Source organism: Amblyomma americanum, chromosome 4 (assembly GCF_052857255.1).
Source record: "Amblyomma americanum isolate KBUSLIRL-KWMA chromosome 4, ASM5285725v1, whole genome shotgun sequence".
Classification (NCBI taxonomy): Eukaryota; Metazoa; Arthropoda; class Arachnida; order Ixodida; family Ixodidae; genus Amblyomma; species Amblyomma americanum.
The window spans coordinates 51,968,414-51,978,055 of NC_135500.1; positions in this window are offsets into that span (position 1 = coordinate 51,968,414).

Consider the following 9,642-nt stretch of genomic DNA (forward strand, 5'->3'; position numbering starts at 1 on the left):
CTCGCTTGCTCGCACGCTCTCGTCCTTCCATTCAGTCGCTCTCTCACTCGCACGCTCGCTCCCTTCCGTACTCACTCAGTCACTCTCTCATTTGCTCACTCGCTCCCTTGCTTACTCACTCAGTCACTTTCTCTATCGCTCGCTCGCCCCTTCCTTACTCACCCAGCCACTCTCTCGCTCGCTCCCTTCCTTACTCAGTCACTCTCTCGCTCCCTTCCCTACTCACTCAGTCACTCTCTCGCTCTTTCGCTCCCTTCGTTACTCACTCAGTCACCCTCTTGCTAGCTCGCCCCCTTCCTTACTCACTCAGTCCCTCTCTCTCTCGATCGCTCCCATCCTTACTAACTCAGTCACTCTTTCGCTCGCTCGCTCGCTCCCTTCCTTACTCACTCAGTGCCTCTTTCTCGCTCGCTCGCTCTCTTGCTCACTTACTAAGTCACTGTTTCGCTTGCTTGCTCGCTCGCTTCTTTGCACATTCAGTCACTCTCACTCCCTCGCTCCCTTCCTTGCTCACTCAATCACTCACTCGCTTGCTCGCTCGCTCGCTTTCTTACTCACTTAGTCACCTTCCCTCTCGACTGCTCGCTTCCTTCCTTACTAAGTCACTCTCGCTCGCTCGCACGCTCCCTTCATTACTCAGTCAGTCACTCTGTCTCTCGCCGCTCGGTCCCTTCGTTACTCACTCAGTCACTCTCTCGCTCGCTCCCTTCCTTACTACCTGAGTCACTCTCCCGCTTGCTCGCTCGCTCCCTTCCTTACTCACTTAGTCACTCTCTCGCTGACTAGCTCCCTTCCTTACTCACTCAGTCACTTTCTCGCCTGCTCGCTCCCTTCATTGCTCACGCAGTCACTGAGTCGCTTGCTCGCTCGCTCTCTTCCTTACATATTGTCAATATCTCACTCGCTCGCTCCATTCCTTACTCACTCAGTCACTTTCTCTCTCGCCCGCTCGCCCTTTCCTTACTCACTTAGTTACTCTCTCTCGCTCACTCGCTTCCATCCTTACTCACGCAGTGACTCTCTCTCGCTCGCTCGCTCCCTTCTTTATTCACTTAGTCGCTGTCTCGCCTGCTCGCGCGCTCCCGTCCTTACACATTCAGTCGCTCTCTCACTCGCTCGCTTCCTTTCTTACTCACTCAGTCACTCTCTCGCTTGCTCACTCGATCCCTTGCTTACTCACTCAATCACTTTCTCTCTCGCTCGGTCGCCCCTTCCTTACTCACTCAGCCACCCTCTCGCTCACTCGCATCTTTCCTTGCTCACTCAGTTACTCTCTCGCTCGCTCGCTCCCTGCCTTACTCACTCAGTTTCTCTCTCGCTCGCTCCCTTCCTTACTTAGTCACTCTCTCGCTCGCTCGCTCGCTCCCTTCCTTACTGAATCTATCACTCGCTCGCTCCCTTCCTTACTCACTCAGTGACTCTCGTTCGCTCGGTCCCTTCCTTACTCAGTCACTATCTCTCTCGCTCTCGGTTCCTTAGTTACTCACTCAATCACTCTCTCGCTTGTTCGTTCACTCCCTTCCTTACTCACTCGCGCGCTCTTTGCCTTCCTTACTCTCTTACTCGCACGCTTTCTTCCTTACTGAATCAGTTACTCGTTCTCGCTCGCTCGCTCCCTTCATTGCTCACTCAGTCACTCTCTCGCTTGCTCGATCGCTTCCTTCTTGCTTGCTCGCTTTCTTCCTCACTCACTAAGTCACTCTCGCTCGCTCACTCCCTTCCTTACTCACTCAGTCACTCTCTCGATCGCTGACTTCCTTCGTTACTCACTCAGTCACTCTCTTGCTCGCTTGCCCCCTTCCTTACTCACTCAGTCACTCTCTCTCGATCGCTCCCATCCTTACTAACTCAGTCACTTTTTCGCTCGCTCGCACCCCTCCTTACTCACTCAGTGCCCCTTTCTAGCTCGCTCACTCCCTTCCTGAATTGCTCAGTCACTGTCTCGCTTGCTTGCTCGCTCGCTTCTTTACACATTCAGTCACTCTCACTCGCTCGCTCCCTTCCTTGCTCACTCAGTCACTCTCTCGCTTGCTCGCTCATTCCCTTCCTTACACACTCAGTAACTTTCTGTCTCGCCTGCTCGCTTCCTTCCTTACTAAGTCACTCTCGATCGCTCGCTCGCTTCCTTCATTACTCAGTCAGGCCCTCTCTCGCTCGCTCGGTCCCTTCGTTACTCACTCAGTCACTCGCTTGCTCGCTCTCTCCCTTCCTTACTCACTCAATGACTCTCTTGCTTCCTTCCTTACTCACTCAGTCACTTTCTCGCCCGCTCGCTCCCTTGCTTATTCACTCAGTCACTCTCTCGCTTGTTCGCTCACTCCCTTTACTCACTCAGTCACTCTCTCTCTAGCTCGCTCCCTTCCAAACTACTTGAGTCACTCTCTCGCTTGCTCGCTCGCTCCCTTCCTTACTCACTCAGTCACTCTCTCGCTGACCATCTCCCTTCCTTACTCACTCGGTCACTTTCTCGCCCGCTCGCTCCCTTGCTTATTCACTCAGTCACTCTCTCGCTTGCTCGCTCACTCCCATTACTCCCTCAGTCGCTCTCTCGCTCGTTCGCTCCCTTCATTACTCACTCAGTGACTGTCTCACTTTCTGGCTCTCTCCCTTGCTTACACATTCAGTCACTCTCTCACTCACTCGCTTGCTCCCTTTCTTACTCACTCAATCACTGTCTCGCTTGCTTGCTCGCTGGCTTCTTTACACATTCAGTCACTCTCACTCGCTCGTTCCCTTCCTTGCTCACTCAGTCACTCTCTCGCTTGCTCGCTCGCTCTCTTCCTTACTCACTCAGTCACTCTCGCTGACTAGCTCCCTTCCTTACTCACTCAGTCACTCTCTCTCTCTCGCTCGCTTCCTTCCTTACTAACTCAGTCACTCTCTCTCTCTCGCTCGTTTGATTCTTTCCTACCTTACTCTCTCACTCGCTCGCTCTCTTCCTTACTCACTCCGTGACTCTTTCTCGCTCGCTCGCTCCCTTCCTTACTTACTCAGTCAAAGTCTCGCTTGCTTGCTCGCTTGCTTCTTTACACGTTCAGTCACTCTCTCACTCGCTCGCTCCCTTAATTCCTTGCTCTCTCACTCGCTCGCTCCCTTCCTTGCTCACTCAGTCACTCTCTCGCTGCTTGCTCGCTCGCTTCTTTACACATTAAGTCACTCTTACTCGATCACTCCTTTCCTTGCTCACTCAGTCACTTTCTCGCTTGCTCGCTCGCTCCCTTCCTTACTCTCTCACTCATACGGTCGCTCGCTCCCTTCCTTACTTACTCAGTGACTCTCTCTCTCGCTCGCTCGCTTTCTTCCTTACTCATTCACTCACTTTCTCTCTCGCTTGTTCGCTTTCTACCTTAGTCACTAATTCACTCTCGCTCACTCTCTTTCCTACTCAGTCACTATCTCTCTCTCGCTCGGTTCCTTCCTTACTCATTACGTCTCTCTCTCGATCACTCGCTCCGTTACTCACTCTGTCACTGTCTCGCTTGCTCGCTCGCTCTCTTCCTCACTCAGTCACTCTCTCGCTTGCTCACTCGCTCCCTTCCTTACTCACTCAGTCACTTTCTCGCTCGCTCGCTCCCTTCGTTACTCCCTCAGTCACTCTCTTGCTCGCTTGCCCCCTTCCGTACTCACTCAGTCACTCTCTCTCGATCGCTCCCATCCTGACTTAGTCACTCTTTCGCACGCTCGCAAGCTCCCTTCCTTACTCACTCAGTGCCTCTTTCTCGCTCGCTCACTCCCTTCCTCACTTACTCAGTCACAGTCTCGCTTGCTCGCTCGCTTCTTTACCCATTCAGTCACTCTCACTCGCCTTCTCGCTTCCTTCCTTACTAAGTCACTCTCGCTCGCTCGCTCCCTTTATTACTCAGTCAGTCACTCTCTCTCTCACTCGCTCGCTCGGTCCCTTCATTACTCACTCAGTCACTTTCTCGCTTGCTCGCTCGCTCCTTCCTTACTCACTCAGTCACTCTCTCTCTCGCTCGCTCCCTTCCTAACTACCTGAGTCACTCTCTCGCTTGCTCGTTCGCTCCCTTCCTTAGTCACTCAGTCGATCTCTCGCTGACTAGCTCCCTTCCTTACTCCCTCAGTCACTTGCTCGCCCGCTCGCTCCCTTGCTTATTTACTCAGTCACTCTCGCTTGCTCGCTCAATCCCTTTACTCATTCAGTCACTCTCACGCTCGCTCCCTTCATTACTCACTCAGTGACTGTATCGCTTGCTCACTCGCTCCCTTCCTTACACATTCAGTCGCTCTCTCACTCGCTCGCTTGCTCCCTTTCTTCCTCACTCAATCACTGAGTCGCTTGCTCGCTCGCTCTCTTCCTTACACATTGTCGATCTCTCACTCGTTCGCTCGGTCCATTCTTTACTCACTCAGTCACTCTCTCGCTTGCTCGCTCGGTACCTACCTTACTCACTCAGTCACTTTCTCTCTCGTCCGCTCGCCTTTTCCTTACTCGCTCAGTTACTCTCTCGCTCGCTCGCTTCCTTCCTTGCTCACTCAGCTACTCTCTCGCTCGCTCGCTCCCTCCCTTACTCACTCAGTTTCTCTCTCGCTCGCTCCCTTCCTTACTTAGTCACTCTCTCACTCGCTCGCTCGCTCCCTTCCTTACTGACTCTATCACTCGCTCGCTCCCTTCCTTACTCACTCAGTGACTCTCGCTTGCTCGCTCGGTACCTACCTTACTCACTCAGTCACTTTCTCTCTCGCCCGCTCGCCTTTTCCTTACTCGCTCAGTTACTCTCTCGCTCGCTCGCTTCCTTCCTTGCTTACTCAGCTACTCTCTCGCTCGCTCGCTCCCTGCCTTACTCACTCAATTTCTCTCTCGCTCGCTCCCTTCCTTACTGACTCTATCACTCGCTCGCTCCCTTCCTTACTCAGTCACTTTCTCTCTCTCTCGGTTCCTTCCATACTCACTCAATCACTCTCTCGCTTGCTCGTTCACTCCCTTCCTTACTCACTCACTCACCCGCTCTCTGCCTTCCTTACTCTCTCACTCGCATGCTTTCTTCCTTACTGAATCAGTGACTCGTTCTCGCTCGCTCGCTCCCTTCCTTGCTCACTCAGTCACTCTCTCGCTTGCTCGATCGCTTCCTTCCTCACTCACTTAGTCACTTTCTCTCTTGCTTGCTCACTTTCTTCCTCACTCACTAAGTCACTTTCGCTCGCTCGCTCCCTTCCTTACTCACTCAGACACAATCTCTCTCTCTCTCTCACTCGGTTCCTTCCTTACTCACTCAATCACTGTCTCGCTTGACCGCTGACTCCCTTCCTTACTCACTCAGTCACTCTCTCGATCGCTCGCTCCTTCCTTACTCAATCAGCACTATCTCGCTCGCTCGCTCCCTTCCTTACTCAGTTACTCTCTCGCTCGCTCGATTTCTTTCTTTTTCAGTCACTCTCTCGCTTATTCGCTCACTCCCTTCCTTACTCACTAAGTCACTCCCTCGCTCGCTCCCTTCCTTACACACTCAGTCACTCTCTCTCGATCGCTCCCATCCTTACTAACTCAGTCACTCTTTCGCTCGCTCGCACTCTTCCTTACTCACTCAGTCACTCTCTCGCTTGCTCGCTCGCTCCCTTCTTTACTCACTCAGTCACTTTCTCTCTCGCCTGCTCGCTTCCTTCCTTACTAAGTCACTCTCGATCGCTCGATCACTCCCTTCATTACTCAGTCAGTCTCTCTCTCTCTCGCTCGGTCCCTTCGTTACTCACTCAGTCACTCTCTCTCTCGCTCGCTCCCTTCGTTACTACCTGAGTCACTCTCTCGCTTGCTCGCTCGCTCCCTTCCTTACTCACTCAGTCACTTTCTCGCTGACTAGCTCCCTTACTTACTCACTCAGTCACTTTCTCGCCCGCTCGCTCCCTTGCTTATTCACTCAGTCACTCTCTCGCTTGTTCGCTCACTCTCTTTACTCACTCAGTCACTCTCTCTCTAGCTCGCTCTCTTCCAAACAACTTGAGTCGCTCTCTCGCTAGCTCGCTCCCTTCCTTACTCACTCAGTCACTCTCTCGCTGACCAGCTTCCTTCCTTACTCACCCAGTCAATTTCTCGCCCGCTCGCTCCCTTGCTTATTCACTCAGTCACTCTCTCGCTTGCTCGCTCATTCCCTTTACTCCCTCAGTCACTCCCTCTCTCGCTCGCTCCCTTCATTACTCACTCAGTGACTGTCTCGCTTGCTGCCTTTCTTACTCACTCAATCACTGAGTCGCTTGCTCGCTCGCTCAATTCCTTACACATTGTCAATCTCTCACTCTCTCGCTCGCTCCGTTCCTTACTCACTTAGTCACTCTCTCTCTTGCTCGCTCGCTCCCTACCTTACTCACTCAGTCACTTCTCTCTCGCCCGCTCGCCCTTTCCTTACTCACTCAGTTACTCTCTTTCTCGCTCGCTCGCTTCCATCCTTACTCACGTAGTGACTCTCTCTCTCGCTCGCTCGCTCCCTTCCTCATTCACTTCGTCGCTTTCTCGCTTGCTCGCTCGCTCCCTTCCTTACTCATTCAGTCACTCTCTCGCTTGCTCATTCGCTCCCTTGCTTACTCACTCAGTCACTTTCTCTCGCTCGCTCGCCTCTTCCTTACTTACTCACTCAGCCACTCTCTCGCTCGCTTCCTTCCTACTGTGCTCACTCAGTTACTCTCTCGCTCGCTCGCTCCCTGCCTTACTCACTCAGTTTCTCCCTCGTTCGGTCCCATCCTTACTTAGTCACTCTCTCGCTCGCTCGCCCGTTCGCTCCCTTCCTTACTGACTCTATCACTCGCTCGCTCCCTTCCTTGCTCACTCAGTGACTCTCGTTCGCTCACTCCCTTCCTTACTTAGTCACTGTCTCGCTTGCTCGCTTTCTTCCTTACTCACTAAGTCACTCTCGCTCGCTCGCTCCCTTCATTACTTACTCAGTCACTATCTCTCTCTCAGTTCCTTCCTTACACACTCAATCACTCTCTCGCTTGCTCGTTCACTGCCTTCCTTACTCACTCACTCACTCGCCCGCTCCCTGCTTTCCTTACTCTCTCACTCGCTCGCTTTCTTCCTTACTCAGTCAGTGACTCGTTCGCGCTCGCTCCCTTCCTTACTTACTCAGTCACTCTCTCGGTTGTTTGCTCGCTCGCTTCTTTAAACATTCAGTCACTCTCTCAATCGCTCGCTCCCTTCCTTGCTCACTCAGTCACTCTCGCTTGCTCGATCGCTTCCTTCCTTTCTCAGTCAGTCACTTTCTCTCTTGCTTGCCCGCTTTCTTCCTTACTCACTAAGTCACTCTCGCTCGCACGCTCCCTTCCTTACTCACTCAGTCACTATCTCTCTCTCTCTCACTCGGTTCCTTCCTTACTCACTCAATCACTCTCTCGCTTGACCGCTCACTCCCTTCCGTACTCACTCAGTCACTGTCTCGCTTGCTCGCTCGCTCTCTTCCTTACTCAGTCACTCTCTCGCTTGCTCGCTCACTCCCTTCCTTACTCACTAAGTCACTCTCTCGCTCGCTCGCTCCCTTCCTTACTCACTCAGTCACTCTCTCTCGATCGCTCCTATCCTTACTAAATCAGTCACTCTTTCGCTCGCTCCCTTCCCTACTCACTCAGTGCCTCTTTCTCGCTCGCCCACTCCCTTCCTCACTTACTCAGTCACTGTCTCGCTTGCTTGCTCGCTGGCTTCTTTACACATTCAGTCACTCTCACTCGCTCGCTCCCTTCCTTGCTCACTCAGCCACTCTCTCGCTTGCTCGCTTGCTCCCTTCCTTACTTACTAAGTCACTCTCGATCACTCGCTCGCTTCCTTCCTTACTCACTCAGTCACTTTCTCGCCCGCTCACTCCCTTCCTTACTCACTCAGTCACTCTCTTTCTCTTGCTTGCTCGCTCTCTTCCTTACTCACTAAGTCACTCTCGCTCGCTCGCTCCCTTCCTTACTCACTCAGTCACTATCTCTCTCTCTCACTCGGTTCATTCCTTACTCACTCAATCACTCCCTCGCTTGACCGCTCACTCCCTTCCTTACTCACTCAGTCACTCTCTCCCTTGCTCGCTCCCTTCCTTACTAACGCAGTCACTCTCTTTCTGTCTCACTCGTTCAATTCCTTCCTCAATCACTCTCTCACTTGCTCGCTCCCTTCCTTACTCACTAAGTGACTCTCTCGCTAGCTCGTTCCCTTCCTTGCTCACTCAGTCACTTTCTCGCTTGCGCGCTCGCTCCCTTCCTTACTTACTCAGTGACTCCCTCTCTCGCTCGCTCGCTCCCTTCTCTACCCACTCAATAACTTTCTCTCTCGCTTGTTCGCTTTCTTCCTTACTAACTAATTCACTCTGGCTCATTCCCTTTCTTACTCAGTCACTCTCTCTCTCTCTCTCGCTCGGTTCCTTCCTTACTCACTCAATCACTCTCTCGCTTGACCGCTCACTCCCTTCCTTATTCACTCAGTCCCTCTCTCGATCATTCGCTCCCTTACTCACTCAGTCACTGTCTCGCTTGCTCGCTCGCTCTCTTCCTTACTCAGTCACTCTCTCGCTTGCTCGCTCACTCCCTTCCTTACTCACTAAGTCACTCTCTCGCTCGCTCGCTCCCTTCCTTACTCACTCAGTCACTCTCTCTCGATCGCTCCTATCCTTACTAACTGAGTCACTCTTTCGCTCGCTCCCTTCCTTACTCACTCAGTGCCTCTTTCTCGCTCGCCCACTCCCTTCCTCACTTACTCAGTCACTGTCTCGTTTGCTTGCTCGCTGGCTTCTTTACACATTCAGTCACTGTCACTCGCTCGCTCCCTTCCTTGCTCACTCAGTCACTCTCTCGCTTGCTCGCTTGCTCCCTTCCTTACTCACTCAGTCACTTTCTCTCTCGCCTGCTCGCTTCCTTCCTTACTAAGTCACTCTCGATCGCTCGCTCGCTCCTTTCATCACTCACTCAGTCACTTTCTCGCCCGCTCACTCCCTTCCTTACTCACTCAGTCACTCTCTCGCTGACCATCTCCCTTCCTTACTCACTCAGTCACTTTTTCGCCCGCTCGCTCCCTTGCTTATACACTCAGTCACTCTCTCGCTTGCTCGCTCACTCCCTTTACTCACTCAGTCACTCTCTCGCTCGCTCGCTCCCTTCATTACTCACTCAGTCACTGAGTCGCTTGCTCGCTCGCTCTCTTCCTTACATCTCTCACTCGCTCGCTCGCTCCATTACTTACTCACTCAGTTTCTCTCGCTCGCTCGCTTGCATCCTTACTCACGCAGTGACTCTCTCGCTCGCTCACTCCCTGCCTTACTCACTCAGTTTCTCTCTCGCTCCCTTCCTTACTTAGTCACTCTCGCTCGCTCGCTCGCTCCCTTCCTTACTGACTCTATCACTCGCTCGCTCCCTTCCTTACTCACTCAGTGACTGTCGTTCGCTCGCTCCCTTCCTTATTCAGTCACTATCTCTCTCTCTCGGTTCCCTCCTTACTCACTCAATCACTCTCTCGCTTGCTCGTTCACTCCCTTCCTTACTCACTCACTCGCCCACTCTCTGCCTTCCTTACTCTCTCACACGCATGCTTTCTTCCTTACTGAATCAGTGACTCGTTCTCGTTCGCTCGCTCCCTTCCTTGCTCACTCAGTCACTCTCTCGCTTGCTCGATCGCTTCCTTCCTCACTCACATAGTCACTTTCTCTCTTGCTTGCTCACTTTCTT